The sequence below is a fragment of the Anas acuta genome, chromosome 3 (genome assembly GCF_963932015.1).
Source record: "Anas acuta chromosome 3, bAnaAcu1.1, whole genome shotgun sequence".
Lineage (NCBI taxonomy): Eukaryota > Metazoa > Chordata > Aves > Anseriformes > Anatidae > Anas > Anas acuta.
The window spans coordinates 106536893-106558632 of NC_088981.1; positions in this window are offsets into that span (position 1 = coordinate 106536893).

Here is a 21740-nt window from a genome sequence, read left to right on the forward strand (position 1 = left end):
CTAAATAAGACTCTGCCTTCAAAGAATCTAGAACAAATAGCTAAAGAGGAAGGAAAATAAAAATAAGAATAAAGTTTAAACTAAATCAGGTATCAGATAAACTAAATCAAGTCTCAGATAGTGGCAAACAATACATTTTCCATTTATCTTCAGATAGTCCAGAAATCAGAAATCATTTCTACCAATGTGTTCTTTGTTTTTCTGACGTGTTCAGAGAGAGATGATGATAATGCAGGAAAAGCCCTAACTTCTATTCTTCTCATAGCCACTCGAAATCTATTTCTGAGTGAAAAGAGGTGTAAAATTTTAGGCCACAGGGCAAGACTATTTTTTTGTTGTTGTTATGCAATTTCTGGATGGAGTAGCCTCTCTGAGAAGTAGATGGCTGCCTTCCTCTTTGTGATCTCCTTGATTGGACTTAATTCATGAAGCAAGATGTTGCTACAGAGTAATCAATTTGTAAGATATACATCAATTTGTAAGATATGTTTGTTACCCAAACCTGTTTGTTAGCTAAAAGCTAATATGGAATTGTCAGGAACAGGTCATGTCAAAACAATCTAGTTTCTTTCCATGACAATGTAACAGGCCTTATGGATAGGAGAAAAACAGTGAATGTCACATACGACTTTAATAAAATCTTCTGACACTATCTGACACAACATTTGCATATGACAACAAAAACACTAGTGTCCGAGTAAAATAGCTGTAAGGTCATTATGCAGCTGTTTTGAAAATGCTACTTGACAAGAAGATATAATTTCTTTACTGACAAAATGGATGGATGTAGCAAGAGGGATTTGACATGGTTCTGGACTCAGTACTACACAGTATTTACTTAATGAGCTACATGATATTAAGTTTAGAGGGAGAACCATCAGTTTGGAAGGGAATATTACATTTCATAATCATTTTATGAAAAATATTAAAAATTGTGAGGGAATTAAAAAAAGAAAAAAAGCAACAGAGGAATGATTAACACCATGGATGCATAATGGGAAACAAGTAATCAGGCAAAAGGGTACCTAAATAAATAAATGGAAAGGATATCTTAAAAATATTACAGCTAAGGAAAATATAAAAGTCACACGGAGAGGAAAGAAAAGGAGAGCAAATTAGGACATTAAAATATGTCAGGTATTGCTAGAAAGGAAAAAGTTATGAAATGTTCTAGCATCCATTGGGATAGAATGGAAATGCCACCACCTTTCAGTGAAATGAGTGTAGCTCACTGGGACAGAGGAATGGAGCAGAGCTCTTTGAATCCCTTCCAGTCTCATTTACTTTGGATTCTACGAGATGCAGAGACAATAGTTAGGATTCCTGTAAGAAGAAATGTACTGTTCAGGGAGTGATTTTACGGCTGCAGTCCTGATTTGCAAAAGATGTCATCTTCCACATATTTAATTTCCTACACTGAAAACTGGAAGAGGTCTACCCTATTGGAAGAGGACTAATGAGAAAAGGGAGAATATGTGTACTGAGATTGATATGGATTTTCTGGAGACAACCCATTACAACATAAAAATCCTAGTGTACAACATAAACATCACAAACACAGTGACAACAATGCATGTCACTGTGGAAGGCAGAAACAATGACAATATGATTTGACCTTGACTATGTATAAAAATGAACCTTAAAAAAAAATAATTCTATAGGAAATCAGGACTAAAGTTGACAGAAAAATATCACATACATCCCTAAAATGAGTAAGACACAACTGAGTAACTTTAGTCAATATCAAATAGGCTTTGTTTTCTCTTATTTAATCTTAAAAAATACAAATTATGGTTTAAAATTCATCTGAGACTAGAGTCCCTGCTAGAATCAGCATGTTTTTAGTAACAATATTTTCAACATAAAAATTCTAATTCTAACAAAAAAGACAACCAATATATTGAACATCCCACTAAAAATTAATTTCATGGCAGACCAAAACAACAACAACAACAACAACAAAACATGATACAAAGCTGAATTTTTGTTTTTGGATTGTCTGTGTAAAATCATTCAGCTTCATGCAGTTCACTTCAAAACCATTTAAAGAGGTTTTCCTGTCATCACAAGCCCTTTCCTATCGCTCTAGTCTCAGTGGTCTTTCCAAACCATGTTACCATAGATACTTTGTATTTCCTCTACATTTTAATAAATATTTTATACAAGAAAAAGTAATAAATTGCAATAAAGAGCACTCTACCAATATATATTAATCATTTAAGAAAAATAATAAAATTCAGTCTACTGATTAAATAGCATTTCTATTCTAAAGAATTAACTTGGCTTACATTACCCTAATATGAGTGTCTCACAGTTATTAATTAATTTATCCCCATAGGTCACACCATCCTTGGGAAGAAGGTAGCTACTCGCTGTTCAGTGAGTAGATATATATTAATTATATGTACATTTTTATATATAAAGCGCCTATCACCATATTGATAAACACTCTTTGAAACCATTCTATTGGCAGGAGTAAGAACAGGAGTTGGCCTGTTAGTACCTCAACACTTCTGTTTCCAACTACTTAAAAAAAAAAAAAAAAAAAAGCCACTCACACTCACAAGACCTTGCTGCCAGCCTGGCTGCTGTTTATCACTGCTGTCCACAAGTGAACAATGAGGTGTCTAGGTACATACATTTTTCATTGTTGCTCCAAATTTTTAATTATCCAGACATCATGTATAACCCACAACCCTTGTTTAGGCTGAGTCCCTGTACAAGGTATGTGAAGACTTTGTTGTATTGCCACTGCAGTATAACAAGTCAGAATACAGGACAAAGACGGTATGACATTTGTAGCAGATCCACTGATGTTTTTGTTAGAAAGAAACAACATCTGGAATACATAGTCCTCACAGTGAGAAGACATGAGCACATTAGTATGTAACCCACAGAGCATACTTTTTCCTAGAATGAGGGAAAGCGGTTGAATTACCTAACATTATCCATCCAAAACTTAGGTTCTCAGACTAAACTTATCCCTTTTTTAGTTGGAAGGTGAAACGAACTTCTGGAGATCAATTTGTCCCTCCAGAGATTGTTCACAAGGTGCTGTGTCTTCTGTTCCTTTAGTTCTCATGATAAGCACATTACTTACACAACATCTCAGCCTGCAAAAACAACTTAAATCTCTTTTTTTCCCAATAGGAACCGGTGTGACTCCTATCATCAGAACATGACATCTTATTGGTGAGAAAGAATAATGTTAGCTATTGAAACTGTTCTAATCTAATACTAAACCCATGACTAAGGAGGCTAGAATCAAGGTCTCTTTACATGCTCAGATGTAAACCATCAGGCTGCAGAATCAGTCTTCTACTCACCATCTGGTTCAGAGATTATTTATTTCAATTTCAGCACAATGTAGATCAGCTTTGAGAGCAGAGGAATGGTGGGTGACTTGGGAACACTGCTGACAGAATGTAGAGGGGCCAAGAAAATCCAGGTGGCTCTGCAATTAGACAACAGCAGGATTTTTAGGACCATTATTTTGGATTTAAGCAACAATCTTTGTCACCAAAGGCCGTTTTCTGAATATAGCTTTAAATGGTTTGCTCAAGTTCACAGTGTACTGCATTTCTTGCAGAATAGGTAATTGTATCTGGGTTGTCTTATTCCCAGGATAGCATTTTCATCATTGGACCCTCATTGTCTTATGAGCTGATGTTTGTCCTGTGACACGTTATTTTTTCCTCTCTGCACAAATTTTGAAGCATTCCTACGAGAAAAAAAAAAAAAAAAAAAAAAAAAAAACAGAGATAATAATATATATACTACAGAAACTATAGAAAAAGACCTGTCAATTCAGCAGCAATGCAAAGCCTGCTGCTGCTACCTCTTAGAATTAAAGCATTTATTATAGTCTCACGTACTCAGCCCAGATTATAATCTCATTTCAAACGATTTTCTTTTCTCTGGAATTAAAAATATTTTTTATTAATTTTCAATTTACAAAGTATACAAAAAAAAAAAAAGCAAAAAAAAAAGCTTTTGAGTAGGCTTATTAACGAAAATTACATGACAAAATTGTACTAAGAAGCTGCTGTGACAATATTCAATACATAAAAGCCCATTTAAGACTCTGCAAAGCAAGTATAAAACCATCTTTATTTATCATAAGAATATGTAAGTAATAGAATCAAAGAATCAACAAATTATTAAGGTTGGAAGAGACCTTCAAGATCATCTGGTCCAACTATCACCCTACTACAAATGTCACCCCCTAAACCACGTCCTTAAGCACCACGTCCAGCCCTTTCTTGAACACTGCCAGGGACACTGATGCCACCACCTCCCTGTGAAACTCTTTCTAATGCCTGACTACTTACGTCCATTTTTGTCTTATTAATAAATATATATGCTTTTTTTTTTTAAAACTTTACTACTGAAAAAAATATTCAGACATATCTTAACACTGTTGCAGATTATTTCAACATGATTTCAACAGAATATATATATATATGTATATTTCTAATTTTTCATATCTGTTGGCTCAAACAGGTTGTACATGTGACAACAGCTTAAACAGAGAAGTGAAATCTAGAATTAAACATACCAATATTCTCACATACAGCAAGAGATCTTGCTAGGATGTAATATATATATATTTTTTTTTCAATAAATAAAGAATGTGTATGTGTAGAATTGTGTAAGTGGAGAAAAAGGTCTTTCTGTACTTTCTCAGGAAATAAGGAATTTTGGCTAATGCAAGGAAGGTAGAGAGTATTGTTAAAAAGCATTTGATTTTGTGATCTACACCTGACACACAGCATTTTGATGTAAATTCAGTGGCTCCATCTTCGCCCTAGTGGATGAGAACACTCACCCTAGTTACGGTAGTGAAATGCTTCACAGTCATTAATTCATATTCTTCAGTTTAGAGCAAATATATTTCAAAAGTATTATGGTCTAAAAAAAAAAAAAAAAAAACAAACACACATTCAGATTCAGTCTCTGGAGGCAACGTTTGGCTTGACTTCTACTCCAGCTTGTATTTTGGACAGCGTTTCTTATAGTTTCATAAACCTCTATTACATAAAGGAGTTTAATTGCTTTTACGTTAGAGCTTCCTGAAAGCCTGATATTCAACCTACTAGCACCAAAAAGAGTTTTAGCTAGTCCCTACCAAACCACCAAGAAATCTACCAGCACAGTGTGTAGGTTGCATTTACAGATCAGGATTCCTGTTAGCTGTTCAGATTAAATCTTTCATCATCTCGGTAAAACAGCATGCTTCTCAGGAAAAAAAACCTGCCACACACAAATGTAACAAATTAGGCAACTTCCATCTTTTGCTAGACCTAATTCAAGGTCTAGAAAAGAGATGCATCCTATGTCAGGATGCATCTCTTTGCAGGTCTAACCTTTGCAAGGGACAAAAAAATAGTCATGTCAGTGTAAATTTTTTACTTTTAAGAGAGTCATCTGTAAAGGCATATGCATTAAGCTGTGCAGAAATTAAGGACCATGATGTGTAAACTGAACAGCAGATGTGCAAAAGCTATTTCCATTTCAAGTGCATATATTGAATTTCCTTTAAGAAGCTTCATTTCAATTTCTGTGTTACTGGAAAAGACTGAGAATATTAAACATGCAGGGACAACATATAAGCATGGGAGTGCCTGTCTGATTCTCGGTTCTTGTTTCATTTGCCTTGTACTGACAGGTCAGACAAAAATGAGTACTTTGGATTCACCTCCCACTAATGTATCTGTACTGTATCTGTAATGTATCTGTACTCACCTTCCACTAATGTATCTGTACTGAGGATATGAGCAAAATATGTGTTAATGGAAGCTATCTGTAGTGATTTCTGTGTTTTCAATATGAATGGGGAAGGTGATAGGGGAAGGCAAGTTTGGGGAAGGCCACTTGCTTTTGCAAAGACATGTAAGTGAATTCATAATGAACAAGCACCATACAAACTATTAAACATTCAGCCTGAGAGCTAAAGGCCCAAACTCTTTCCAAATAAGCTAGAAGGACAGCAATGGCTCACTTCTGATCTGGTATTTTAAGGATGTGTATTGGAAGGTTGAGTCTATAGGTGCTTCCGAAGGAAACAGGTGCCTTTGGGATACCCTCACACAATGTTATGCTGAGATTAAGCAGAAAGACTGGGGGATGAAGGAAATCTTACTGCTGTTGACACAGTCACAAGGATCTCTAGTGGCTCTGCTGCTCCAAGCTCTGTGGGAGTGCTCAAGACACCTCTTTTTGTCCTTTAGCTAGTTTCTAAAAGGAAAGACTCAAGATCACAAAGTCTGACTATCAACCTGACCTAACAAGTCCTGTCATTAAACCACATCTCTTAGTGCCATGTCCACCGTTAAATGCCTCCCAGGGTGGGGATGCCACCACTTCCCTGGGCAACCTGTTCCAATGCTTGACCATCCTCTCTGTGAAGAAAATCTTTCTAATATCTAACCTAACCTCTCCTGGTGCAACTTGAAACCATTTTCTTGTTTCTTATTACTTGTCACCTAAGAAAAGAGAAAACACCCTTCTTGCCACAACCTCCTTCGTAGAGAGCGATGAGGTCTCTCTTGAGCCTCCTCTTCTCCAGACTAAACAGCCCTAGCTCCTTCAGTCACTCCTCATAAGTCCACTTTCTAATCCCTTTAGCAGTTTTTTTGCTCTTTTCTGCACATGCTAGAGCAACAGAATATCTTCCTTTAGTGACAAGCCCAAAACTGAACCCCATATTTGGATGTGGTCTCACCAGTGCCATATATAAGGCAACAGTCATTACCTTAGTCCTGCTGGCTGAACTATTTCTGATGCAGGCCAAGGTGCCACTGGCCTCCTTGGCCACCTGAGCATACTGGTTGCTTATTTTCAGCTGGCTGTGAGCAAGCACCCCTAAGCCCTTTTCGGATAGGCAGCTAAGAGAGAGCAGACAGAGCTAACCTCCATACAAGAGGAACCCTGGCATATTTCTGTATCATACCCTTATCCACTGGATTGCAACCAGTGCAGATTTGAGACAGAGGTACTTCTGATTCTACTTATTTTTTTCATGTGCCCACTTCCCTCAGAGATGTGTGCATTGCTAACTGCCTCAGAGTTAGCATAACTACATAGAACACAATAAAAACCTTAGCTTTAAAGTATTGTCTGTACATTTGTCTGGATTTCTCATATGACAGCTATTACCTGTTTAACTTCCAGTACTCTTTTTGAAGTACCGTATATTGTTTACTCCTTAACTAACTTACTTTAAAATTGATTAAAGCAATCAAACAATCAAACAAAAACAAAACAGAAAACAAGTAGCAGTTATAAATAGTTGCATTTTTAGTGTACATTTATTTTTCATATCTTCTGTAGTCAACTGTAGCTATTTCAAATGGTAGCTTTTTTCTTCAGCAATACATGCTGCTGGCTTTCTCAGATATAATACAACATATCTAACAGTCTCTATTTAAGAGTTTTTATAACTGGAACAAAGGATAAAGAACAACTAGGTTGCTCCTCTATGCCTCTTGTTTCTTTCTTTTATTTTTATTTATTTATTTACTTACTTTGCTAAAAGGCAAACAAAGCCAATCCTTTCTTATAGAGACCTCTGCCCTATTGTGTCTCTTTAAATTTGAATTGCTGCAATGCAGTGTTTTGTTTACTCTCCAAAAACTGAAGTAAAGGACAGTGCTAAGTAGCTACAGACCCAGAGACTGCAGCATGGAGTCCACATGCTTATGAGAGCTGTTGTTTTTTAAGGACTCCTGTACTTTGAAAAGAAAGTTTAGAATAATACCTAAATATGAAATATTTTGTGAAAAAAAAAAAAACAACCATGGTTGGAGAAGTAAAACAGACTTTAAGCTTCACATGGGAGAACAGAAAAATTAATCATTATAATTTCTTTGTAAGGAAAAGGGAGGGTGAAGGTAGATGGCAACACCAATGCTGATATGAGACATGGTGATTGTATAAAGACTAAAAGCTACGTATCATTTGAATTTTTCACTGATAATATAGCCAATAAGAATGCTCAGAATGGCTCAAGTATTTAATGATGTATCATAGAATCATAGATTGGCATATGGATGCTTTATGGAAATTAAATAAATGGTTACTGACTGGGCACATATTATCTACATGTACACAGTGCTTATAATGTACACATATACAAATACATATGCAGTATTCTCAAACAGAAGTTTTGCATTTTTTTTAATTTTATTAATTTTATATAAAATAAAAATATATAAAAATTATATATATATTTTAAGTTTATAATTATAGGTGTCATATTTTGCTAAATATTTTCAGGCAAATATGCAGACTATATGTCTTAAAGAGTTAATTATAAAAATAGACAGTATAAATGGTAATAGCTAAACGTAGAAAAATAAATAAATAAATAAATAATAATAAAGGGATGGCAAGGGAACTCCCAAGGTGATGGGAAGCAGAGTATGTGAAAACCCCAAAACGGAGAAGGAACAGAAGCTCTCTGCTTCCCCCTGTAGGAGAAAAAACAACCTCAAGAGGTCTGATTTGCATACATTATTTTTATTGCTATTATACATCAGTGCACTCCATGAGACTGTTCTCTGCTGTCTGCCATGTCCCATTTCACAAATTAGGACACAATATATATAACTGTTTATAAAAAACAAACAAACAAAAAAAAAAAAACAACAGTGGGATAATACCTCAAGAGCACAGGTTGCCCTTAGTCTTATCTATATTCATCTGAGTAGGGATCCCAACCCCAAGTTTTATGGAGATTTTACGTCTCTTTGTTTAATTTATTATAAGTGTCAGTTTTTATGTTTCTGGTTTTTAACAAGCGTATTATGAATTTGGCAAACATTTTGACTGAAATATATTCCTTAATCGTCATTGCTTATCATTAGTACGGTCAATCAATATCGTTGCACAACTCTAGGAGTTTCCATATTTTTTATCTAACTCTTGTCATTTGTCCCCGAGGAGCAGCTGCAACACACTAATGAAGTTCCCTAACAAGCAAATGACTACCCACTGTATAAATCCATGGAATTTTGTCCAAAATATAACAAAAATATAATACAGTAACTTTGTATTACACTGCGAACAGCAAATTAGTTTTAGGAAAAAAAATAAAAAAATCTGCTCCATCTTTTTTAAGATTCATAAAATATGGTTTGTTTGTGTATGTGTGTGTATTCCGTTATACCTTCTTGTTTTTTAATAGTGACTTTTTAATTTTTTTTGAATCTATATTTACCCATGAATACAATACAAAGAGCTGTATGTACATTAAAAAACAATAGGCTAATATTTTTTTTAATGCTTCTTGTTTCTTTAATATGCATGTTATCAATAAGATATTTTATGGCTAAGAAGCAAGAATTGTATATGTCAGTGAATTGCAACTTCTTTAGTTACACTGAGCAAGTATTTTTCTAAAAGTTGTTTGTCTCATCTAAACTGTCTTTGAGGAGAGGTATATACCATAGGGTAAGACTCATTCTAACTTACATCAGACTGAATTGCCTTTTAGAAAATCTATTTGTCTCCTTTTCTCTCTCTTGACAATTAGCTTTAACCAGATACTAGATACTACCAAATACTTTTTTTAGAAAAGTGATATAGTGTTACCTTTACCTATGTGGATGTTCAGCTGTCCTTACTTTAGAGTGCTTCTAGATTTTGCTTTTCTAGAATTGTTGGGAATGCTGAACTGCTGGTGAAAATTGAATTTTTGGCTGAAAAAAAATTTTTATTTACCTCATCCCTAGTAAAGGGATGATGAAAATTCTGACCTCAGCTTGCCCACATATAATTATTATTTTTTTTTCATTATTTTTGTTTCAGCTAATAGAGCATCTGGATTTATTTCATGAATTTCAGAGACAAATCAGGAAACACTTGACAGAGGTGTCAAAACCAGAACAGTTAGGTCAATTTTATCCCCCGTTTGCACAACATACAATGAGGGGACAGAACCATCAATCACTCTTCACTTACAACCAGGATATTTCTTGACAGACACCTCTAACAAAGCACTTGCCTTGAATTCATGATTTAGTTCTCTGATGTTAGTTATATTCAAAACCAGACAGTTTGTGTCCATCCACTTCATAAATCCCTTTCAAGAATTTCTTAGCCTGACTTTCCTTCTACTGTTCTTATCATACTTGCCATAGCTGTCAGGGGCATTTGCAACCTCTTTCTGTCTTTATCACCTCTCCGTAGAAAAGCTTCTTCACCCCTGTACTATTATTTTCAACAGTCAGTTTTATCAGTTTTAGCATAGTTGGTATTTTCTCCCCAGATCATAGCTCTTGGTCAAGTACATGAAAGAGAGAGAAAAAGAGAATTCATATAAATAATATTTAGCTATCTTAATCGTGGTAAAGATGTAAATATTAACTTCCCACAAGATCAAAATCCAGGAGTAAAGATTATGACAAAAGAACAAGAAGGACTGGTATTTAATTTCTGATCACTGTTGTTTTGCAGACCTGTACTGAATCTGTCCATAACCCAAACTGAAAATTAATTCCAGTCATATTTCTGCAAGATTTCTACCTTGCCCTACATGAGAACTGACCCTCTTGAGAAAGAGTTGTCCCTAGTAACATCTGTATGCAAGGTGAAGACAGTGAACTCAGAAAGTCAGGGATATTAACAGATAGATATTGCCCTGAAGTGAATATTAAATCAAGAATTATGCCTTCAAGGAAGGGGTGTTTTAAGTATATATGGCTTCAGGACTTTAGTCAAATGCATATTCCAGGAAGTACAAAAATTTTCCATTCAGTCTAGGAATCTTCTTTCAGTCTAGGTCTCTTCTTTCTTGTTCCCTTTTAAAATAGGAAGAAGATACATAAGATATTGTATTCTTATGGTCCAAGTAAGTGTAGTGGGCAGTATAATTTAACCTCTTGATTTCTTCTCTTGAAGTGTTTTGTGGAGAGCAATCGATGAGATAAAAGATAAGGACAACAAATCCACATTAAGACTCCTGAAAGAACAATAAAAAGTTAAACAAAACTTTCTTAATGGATTATGAATAAAAATCAATAAACTAGTGGATTGTTGTATTTTAAAGGGATGACATAACTTTATCAACATTCTACTTCATATGTTGCTAGAAACACTTTCATAATTTCTTGATGTAGGACAGTGCTTTAGTTGCACAGTAATTACAAACATAATTTAAAAGAAACAGCATCTGTTCTGGACAAGAACTTCCAGATGGTCAATTTTTAAGTAGAGAGGAACTGCTATTACCTCCTACTTCCATTTATATCTATATTGATGCATTAGAGAGTCTTGTATAGAGACAGATATGAATGTATATACCTATAAAATCAGGAGTTGTGCCAAGAACTTAAATTACATGCAACTCTTAAACTATGTTCATCCTTCTGAAGTCAGTCCTTCCAAATTAGAGTCAAGATATAGCAAGTTCAAAGAATTGTAAATGTTGTTCTACCTATTCTGTAGTCAAACTAAGGACTGGGAATTTTATTTATTGGGAACAGCAACAATAACAACAAAGTTGTTAGTATAAATACACTAGTGGAAGCAAGGTGAGTTCTGACAAGAACACAGTTAACTAGGGTAGGACATTTCAGTTCATTGATGTGACACTGAATGAAAACTGTAGGTCCTAGAATCTAAAATCCTGTAATTTCTGTTGTTGTTGACCTAAATCCTCTTCCTTTTGTAAGGAGTTAATTATAAAACTATATACATATTGTAAAAACAAGTAGATTAGTAAAAGAAAGAATTTTCAGAAGAATTTCTGGCCTATACCATTCTTAGAACACTATCGGATTAAGAATAAGAACTAAGAAGCAGCACAGTTTTATTTATTTTTTTAATTTCACAGTAACAAGACTAGAAGCTTCTCTTGCTATTTTTTCATGTCTGTAGATGTCACTAATCTTTATCAAGGTATTTTTTGTTTGTTTGTTTTTGATCTGGAACTATACATATATTTAAAAATGCCATCTTTCAGTAGCAGTAAATCACTAGAGTGAAATAGTTGCAAGGAGTCAGCATTCACACTGCATATATTATGGAGGTTTTATGTCAGACTACAACTACTCTGTTTGCATGTACTAAATGTCCATTAGAAGTTGGAGTGTACCAGAGTATGCCTGGAGTGCCTTTCTGTCCTCGTTTCAGTTGGGACAGAGTTAATTTTCCTCCTAGTAGCTGGTAGGGTGCTATGTTTTGGATAAGGATGAGAAGAGTGTTGATAACATGGTGATGTTTTAATTGTTGCAGAGCAGCGCTTACACCAAACCAAGAACTTTTCAGCTTCTCACTCTGTCCTGCCAACGGGCAGGCTGGGGGTGCAGCAAGAGCTGGGAGGGGGCAGACCCAGGACAGATGATCCAAACTGTCCAAAGGGTATTCCATCCCATCTGACTTCATGCTAAACAATATATAGGGGTGGCTAGCTGGGGTGGGGGGTGGGGGCGGCTGCTCAGGGTTAGACTGGGCATTGGTCAGTGGGTGGTGAGCAATTAATTGCATTGTGCATCACTTGGTTCATTCACATTATTATTAGTAGTACTATTATCATCATTATTGTTATTATTATTATTATTATTTTACTGTCTTAATAGTGAGTCTTAATAGTGATCTCAACTCACAGGCTTCACTTTCCTATTTCTCTCCCCCATCCCAGAGAGGGACGGGGGAGGGGGAGTGAAAGGCTGTGTGGTGTTTAGCTGCTGGCCAGCAGCTTTAATTTCACCTAAAATTTCACCTAAAATTTAATCTGGTTTAATTTCACCTAACACAAATCTCTTTTCTGTCTTCTGAGACCTCTCTAAGATGCCAACCCATGTGTGATAACCAATGCATTCACTTTAGAATCACATTCCTGACTGAAACAATATTAATGGAGATGCACCCTGGACCTGCTTACATTTATTTACATTGGCCAAGGCCATCTATTGTAATCTTTTGCTGACTCTTTCAATTATCTTCATTTACACAATGAACTGTGTCAAGACTGACTCATTTTTCTACATCTAGTGATGATTCACTGAGGAAAAGGAATACCTCCTTCTGTGGTAGTAATTTGCATTACTGCTATAACTAAGAGTCATGACCATGTAGCAGGCTTGCATTTTGATAGAATATTTTTAAACCCAGAACAAAAAGCTGTCTTTTCCCCACAGGCAATCAAGAGCAGATTAAAACAAGCAGATGAGGCAGAAGAGCGACACAATATGGATCAACAGGACAGAAGTTTGTCTCATCACAATACCTTTTTTTTTTAATAATTTCAAGAGCAATGGAAAGGAGACAAAAATCCATTTGTTCTTATCAGAAGCTTACATCAGTAATGAAGATCTGCATTAACTGCAGATTCTTATTTGAATATTCAATAAATTAGTAATACAAGTGATCTGTCATAATCTTTATGCTCTTAACACCTTTTGCAGGTTCTAGACATCACTTTTAGAGTAAAGCTGAGTTTAATTACTTTTCACTAGGTCTCATTTTAACTATGATTAATAGCTATGGTGGTGGAGGTTCTGCAAGAAATTAAGGTGATGAAACAAGTTGAAGAATTTTGCTCTATATTCTATATTCTGGTATATATTCTATATAGAATATATGGAATATATTCTATATTCTATATATCTATATTCTAGTATTTGTAATCCTTCTAATACAGATTAACACAAAAGTGACCAGCAGATGCAGGTTTGTCTCGTCTCTTCTAGTGAATGAATTATAAACAATTCCTTTTAATTTGAACTAATTTATATTAAATTAAATAGATTTTTCAATGTAGTTATTTTTTACATGCCTTCTTGTATTAGGCTTTTAGGAAAGTGCAGTAGAAGTTTCTTACTCATAAGGGTATGCTGCCTTGTCAGTGGTGAGAAGAAAGAAGGATGCAACAGGCCTTACAAGCACTTACTACACAGATTATACTGATTAGTATATGTGATATTTGCTAACAGACCTAATTTTTGATGGATTAAAATTATTAAGTATTTAAATTATATGAAATAAAATCCAGAACTGTTGATTTATGCTGCATTTTCATTTGTGACCAGACCTCAAGTCAACAGGCCTCACAAATTACCATATAGAACTGTGTCTGCAGTTTCAATTTTACACCAAGAAATTCCCTTCTTCCACTGTTTTAAGGGTGAAAATTCTTAATTTCATTAGATTTAAGAACTACATTACTTCACTTGAACACAAGAAACTCCTAATACTTGGAGTCTGGGACAAGACCCTAGAGGAAGTATCAGTATGGAAACTTTCTGCCACTACACCCTTTGCCTTTGTGTAGTATTTTGGGTTCTCTCATACTCTTAATATAACAAAAAAACAAAAACAAAAAAAAAAAAGTGTAATTCTTTTCCAGGGATGGGTGAGGGGTGAGGGAAATAAATTATGTCATTATGTCATTTAATTATAATTTCCATGGTGTCTAAAATTACTGTGAGATTGAATACAAATAGAAGTTTTGCAACACCCTTACATGACTGTCAAATTTATGTTGCTAGGATAGTAGTGATTGCCTAGAACAAGCAGCACTGGCAGAACAGATTAATAGTCTGTATCTTCTGGAAAACAGCTTCAAGAGCATTTTGTAATTTTCACATATTTATGTAAAATATCAGAGATGAACTTAATCCTCTGAAGTAAATGCTGGTGTACAACTTAAAGTTCTCTCTTTAAAATAGTATTTTAGAAAGCAAATTACATCACTTAAATACTAACATTTTGCAATTAACTGCTCAAAACAGCAACTCTTATTTCTTCATTATAGTCTCATAGTACTCATGCACCATAAACACATTTTGATCAGCAGTATTTTCACTGCAGATTGATTATGTGAATATGTACAGATATGTTTGGGTGTGCATACAAGTGCATAGTATAATTATACGCTAAGCATGATTTCTGTAGATTATCATTAATTCCAAATATTTATGTCATAATTAGTCATTTCAATAAATTGCTGGGGGCGGGGGGGTAGGGAGGGGAGAAGGAGCAGGGATGAAGTCTCTGCTGTGGACTGACTAATGCACTTGTGTTCTCAGAATATCCTTTCACTCAAATGCCCTCATCTGCACCAGTGGTAGCATTTTATGAATGCCCTAAGTAATGCTCCTACCCCCATGTGTCATTTTAGTTACATTCAAAGAACCCTTTGGGGAAGGACATCTGGGATTTTTGCTGGGGACTTGTTTTGTTCATGACCCTGCCAGACACCATGATGTTTTTTGCAAAGCCAGACTGTTTATATGCAGTATGTTTAAGGAACAAATCAGTGTTCTTTTTTTTTGAATCCATATGGATTTTTGACAGTGTTTATTCACTAGCTATTTTGACTGAATTTTCCTTCCTTTCAATTTATTTTCTCCAAACTGAAGCAAATAAACCTCTCATAACTATTCATTATGATGTTTCAATGCATTGGATGACTAGCCACAAGGGTGTTTCTGAATGGCCTATTATTTGCATTGACTTTTTATAATCTTGGTTTGGTTTGTTTTACTTTACGTAATAATACTTTCTCCCTTTTCTAAATAAAATTTTCTTCTAAAGTCTCCAACTTATTTTTTCACTATGCATTTCCTGTTCATTGGCTCCTCAGAAGACCATGAAATTTTTACACTTGAAATTGAACCCCAGATTGGGACAGTGTCAAAAATTTTGAAACATGGTAGCCTAAAACTGCTGACTTTCCATAAATCTGTGGCTGGATATCATTGAATGTTAAGATTACTTTGCATGTTGAAAAATGATTTTGAATATTTATTTATTTATTTTGAAAGGGGAAAGAATCTTTTGTTCTAGGGCCAGCTGGAATAAAGACGATCAGGTAACATGACTATAGCAAAAATCATAGACTTATGTAATCTTTGTGCTGATTCTGCTGCTCCTTCTTAATTAAATTAGTACATTTCATTATAGGCAGGTAAAATTCTTGAAATTTTTAAAGATCATAAAAATCATAAAGATTTCAAATGATGTTTACATTCTTTGGGAAGATGTACTAATTTATTTTTTTTTTTACTATAATTATAAAATTACCACTAACACTTTGTGGACATCAACTTCTCTTGCCTTACCCTCCATGATCCTCCTAATGCAGTTGGACTAGATGATCTTAGAGGTCTTTTCCAACCTAAATGATTCTATGATTAATATCAGCATGCAGTTCATCTTATTTGCAGTGAAAGCACACTGTTGGCTCATACTCAGTTTCACTGCAACATCTGGGTCCTTTACAGCGGGGTTCTATTCAGCCAGCAGAGCTATTCTTCCAAAGGTAGAAAACTTTGTATTTTGCCTCTTGAACCTTGTGGCCCACTCAAGTTTCTCAAGGAACCTCTGAGTTAATGCTCTGCTCTCTGCTATGCCAGACACTGTAAATTACAGAGGCATATTCTGTTTCATCATCTAGTGTATTTATGAAAATACCAAACTGTATCAGCTGTTTCACCCATTCAGATGTCCTTCTTGTTAGGAACTTCCTACCAGAAGTCAAGGGACAGATTAGTATCCTTTTGAGCCCAGATATTTAGACAATTTTAATCCTATCTATGTGTCAATCCATCCACTTCCTCAGCATATCAACTAATGCTTTCTGCACCCTTGGGGAATCCCCTCCAGCCCCAGAGATTTCAACACAGCTTCTCTAGGTGTTTCCTAAACTGCTCTTCCTCAGTTCTTGTTTTTTTTTCCCCCTTTTCTATCTTCTGCTGTCTATAGGAATGTGGAAATGTGAATTTATCTGCCTGAAATACCTTTGATTGGAAAAGTTATGATAAGCACTAGCAAGCACTATCATTTTTTTTTCTACTAAAAACATTTTTCCCTTGTCAACCCAAAAGGTATTTCAAATAAACAGTGATTGCACTTGGAGCTTAATAACCTTGTAAAACACTATAATTCAAGTAGATGATCCAAGTCGCCATCACTTGGTAGATTCAAATCAAACAAATTATAACATTTATCCTTTGAAGAATGATCTTATTGGATGATATAGTGCTAGGTAGCATCACGTAGTATATAGGTATTCACATTTTGAATTAGACGAACATTTTTCTAGAAGGACATAGAATTCAATTTTTTTTTACTTATATAGTTTTTATGTCCTGCCAATACTCATGCATTTAAAAACAAAACCAAGCAAATTTTAAAATGCTTGGGCTATTGTTTAGCTAACTTAATGAGATGAACAAAATCAGCCCAGTTCTTAAGTATAAAATGGATATTTAATATATGCTTGTATCATGACAGTGTCTACAGGAACCAGTGATCTACTCAGTGCAACGGTATAATTGTGCTAAGGGTCAGGTACACAGAAAGTAAGACCATCAAAGATGAGCACTGTGGAGTTTGGAAGAACAATTCAGCTTCCTGAACAAGGTTCCCTAGTGCCACCCCCACAATGACACTCCATTGTACTTGCTAAACCTCTAACTGATGCTTTGAAAGATTTCAGGTCTCTCACAGCTTATGTGTTAGTCAGATGTATGCCTTGCTGTGTCCCTGATGGTATTAAACACCAATGTTTACATTTCTGCCTCCTACACTACATACAGCACATGACAGAAAACACGCAGCAGTTTTCTGTTCTAATGTAAACTATCTAAATTTATGTTATATGTAGGGGCAGTAACAATCACAGCTCCCATTACAGTCTGCAGAGATCTAGACAATACATTTAATGAAATTAGGCAGCCGTTCAGCTCAGTCTATATTAGATAAGAAGGCCACTCTCCAGTTGCCAACAGGTAGGATTCTCATGCTTTTTGAGACATGCTGGGATCCACTACAGGGCTTACAGAGAGGACACAACCTAGAGCAAATCTGTACCTCTCATGAAAGAGCTGGATACCACACCAAATACATCAAAAGAACAGCAATAACAAAAACAGTTAAAAACAATGTTTAGGTAACTGTCTTTCCCAATATAAGTGAAGTTTGTAAAATATTTTATTTTATTTTATTTTATTTTATTTTATTTTATTTTATTTTATTTTATTTTATTTTATTTTATTTTATTTTATTTTATTTTATTTTATTTTATTTTATTTTCCTGAGTAGGCAGGGGTATTTTTCATTATCTCTCTTTTATTACTGTCATCCTCGTTTGATTGGTTCATTAGGCTTTCATTATGTGATTTTGTTTTATGTTGTATTTTAGCTCTCTATCAACCTGGTTATTCATAGACTCCTACACACAGAAGAACCTAATATTAGCAATTCATTCAGAAGTAATAATGGAATTTGTCAGATTTTGTTAGGCTATTCATGACACTACAAAAAGATGAGATTTCTATCATAAGAGGGGCATTATGCTGGTATTGATTAAAAAACAATTGTTGAAATAATTTTTTATACTTAAAAAATTTTAAAACTAGTCTGGTTCCAATTACTACTAAATAGAACAGAGGTAACTGAACTAAAGTATGTGGGGTTTTTTTGGTTGTTGGTTGTTTTGTTGTTGTTTCTTTGTGTTGTGTTTTTTTTTTTTTTTTAATCACTTCTAAATTAATACTTAAATTCCATTGTTATTTTTGGATTTGAAACTTGTTTACAAAAGTTATTTCATCTAATCAGCTAACATTTACATTGCTGACTAACAGACCAAATATAAAGCTAAAATTAGATTACTGAGATAACAGTTAATGAAGTTAGTATTTTGTGATCAATTAATAGACTGTCATTGGTGAAATCACTCAGTTTATTGTGAATTTTGTCAAAATAGAATTTAGAATATAGATTTATTTTATCAAAATAAATATATATATATCAAAATATATATCAAAATAAATCTATATAGCAATTCCATCTTTACTTTTAGCTTACATATTGCATAGTATAAAAAAAAATAAAAAATAAATAAAAAAATAAAAAATCAGCTCAAGACACAAGATAACTGCAGGTCAGTCCACAGAAGTATAACATGATGAGATAATGCTAAGACAATGATCACAGCAAATTTTCACCATTTTTGTTGGAAAAATCCAATTATAAGAAAATCTATCACAGTTTTTAATGTTTGTTTGATTTAATTGATTGTTTTTTAAGAAGGCTTTTGACTTAGGGAGATTTGTGATTTCTTAGTTGCAGGACATTAGTTCTTCCTACTTCTACAAAAATATGACTTGAGTCAGCTGGATTCTGATAGCAATTAAACTGTTCTTTTATGGCTGTATAAGCAGCCTAAAATATCTACTGAAGTGAAAATTTTCCTCATCAACTTTGCTTTGAATAGAAGTATTCTAGCTGGTTTATATGTTTCATAATATAAATTTCAATGCAAAATCATACTTAAACTTAAACTACAGACTACATACGACATACTTAACATACGACATACTAAACGACATACTTAGACTTAAACTACATTTTGTTTTGATAGTAATATTTCCTTGCTTTTCCTGAGAAGTACCAATAACAGGCAATTTTAAACAATGTTATGTAAATACTTTTCTTGTATTGTTTATGGATTTTTAAAATTCCTTTACAAAATAGCTCTTAAATTTTCAGTTTAACATATGAAAAATAAACTACTTGGCTTGTGTACTTCCCATCTAATTCGCTAAAATTGCTTTTTAATTTGTGTTCCCACACTAAGATTTCCCACTGAAATATTGAAGTCTATCTATATGTAAATTAAATAACCTTTCAAAGACATTGAAAAGGAAGAACTATTACACAATCCTTCATTTCTGTAAGAAATTAAGCACTACGACAGTGTACAACATTAAATTATGACCACAGAAGTTCATTAAGAAAAAATATGATGTTGTTAAGATACCAGAGGTAAACAAGTTGTCTACATTAATGGAGCCATGTGGAAAAAAACATATGTATACATGTATATATTCCTGTGTTTGTTTGGTGTGCTTTTGTTTTGTTGGTGGTGGTGGGTTTTATTTTCTTAACAGAAAATACCTTTTAAAATACCATGTTTACTGTAATTATCCAATCTCAGTTCTGGAGTCAGTGAACCTCTATTGCTCTTTCCTTGGTGTACTTGACTTATCCTCTAGTGGAATTATACATTCTTTGTAGCCTGAGACATCTTTTTCTAGAATACTTTAGTTGTATTCACTGGATTTAATATAGATGTTTTCGATGTAAAGTTCTGTGTTTGCATTCCTTTAGGAAGGAAATGGGCTTCTAGGGAATGGCGTATCTGATACTAAGGTAGGTATTTAAATAGATGAGGTGAACTGCAGAACAGCTTAGGTGTACAGAGAAGTTTCTTCCTCCTTTGGTTAATTATAAAGAGAACCTAGATGATGGCTCAGCTTTAGACTTTGTAAATGCTTATTTAAAAAGCAGATATGATCAATTGCATCCATAGCGCCTGCCACCTTAGTATAATTGTGAATAGGGTTCTTACATTAAGTTGTTTCAAGATGTTAATTATTTGTCCTATTTTTAAACACATTACATCATATATAAAACTAGACTCTATTTTAAACCTGGGCAGTAATGCCCTGCTTCAGTCCCATAATACCTTTTTATCCTACAGACTGCTCCTTTGTAATCAGTCTTCTGCAGAAGATGTATTCCTGGAGCATGCTTATACTCAGAAAAATTCTTTCTCTGTAGAAGCACTATTAAATACAACTATGACTTTCTGTTGTTGATACAAGGAATTAGGTAATCACCTTTGGCAAATCAACTCATTAGGTGTGGGATCCCATCATTATCAATGCAGAAGTAAATACATCAAATAAATGATTCGATCAGTCTGTTCTTGGTGTTAGGATGAGAAAGATTATTCTACAGAGCTACTTATTCCTCTCTTTTGCCAATAAAGGAGTCCATAATAACTAGGCCAGATTGAAATAAATAAATAAGTGATAAAAATCTATATTTTAAACACCTCAGACACAAAACAGTTAAAATTTGGTAAAATTCTTAAATTCATCAAGTTAAATCCCACACATTATATTCAGTTTTGCACCTAAAAACAGCTGGAGTATGAAAACACATATATAATGTAAATCTTTATGTATGCACAATATCATAGGTATATGTTCGGCTTACTCTGAATGTGATATTATCAACATTTTTTTTCTTTCAAAATACAGAAATAACAAATGTTTGTCCATTATACTCTATAGAAAAATATGTTGTATAAAAATAATGAATTTGCATTCATATCCCAGAGAACAGACATTTTATATTTCATGTTTAAATAATAGGGTCATTGTGTATAATTAAATATAAATAATAAATAACATTAAGTATTATTCTTTTGAAACAAAATGTTCCGGTTTTATTTTTGCTCTTACCAAAACTAATGTTCATCCTTGATATGACTCCATTGGCTTCATTCATACATTTTAACTGTCTTAATATAATTTAGCAATGGAAATGACAGGATGTAACTGCTACTATATAAATAATAGGTTTCACACAGGCCAACAACTGATGCTTGGTGGATCAAAATGTGTTGCTCAATTTGCTAGATGAAAGACAATTAACACTCAAATATATATTACATATATATATGTTATGTATATATATTTATATACTAAATATATATAAATATATAAATATATATTTATATAAAATATTTATATATTATATTTATATATGCATGCTTTGTTGGGTTAGAAAATGGATAGCTGGGCCCAAAGAGTCGTGGTAAATGGAGTCAAGTCCAGTTGGAGGCCAGTCACTCGTGGCGTCACCCAGGGCTCGGTGCTGGGGCCGGTCCTCTTTAATATCTTCATCAATGATCTGGACGAGGGCATTGAGTGCACCCT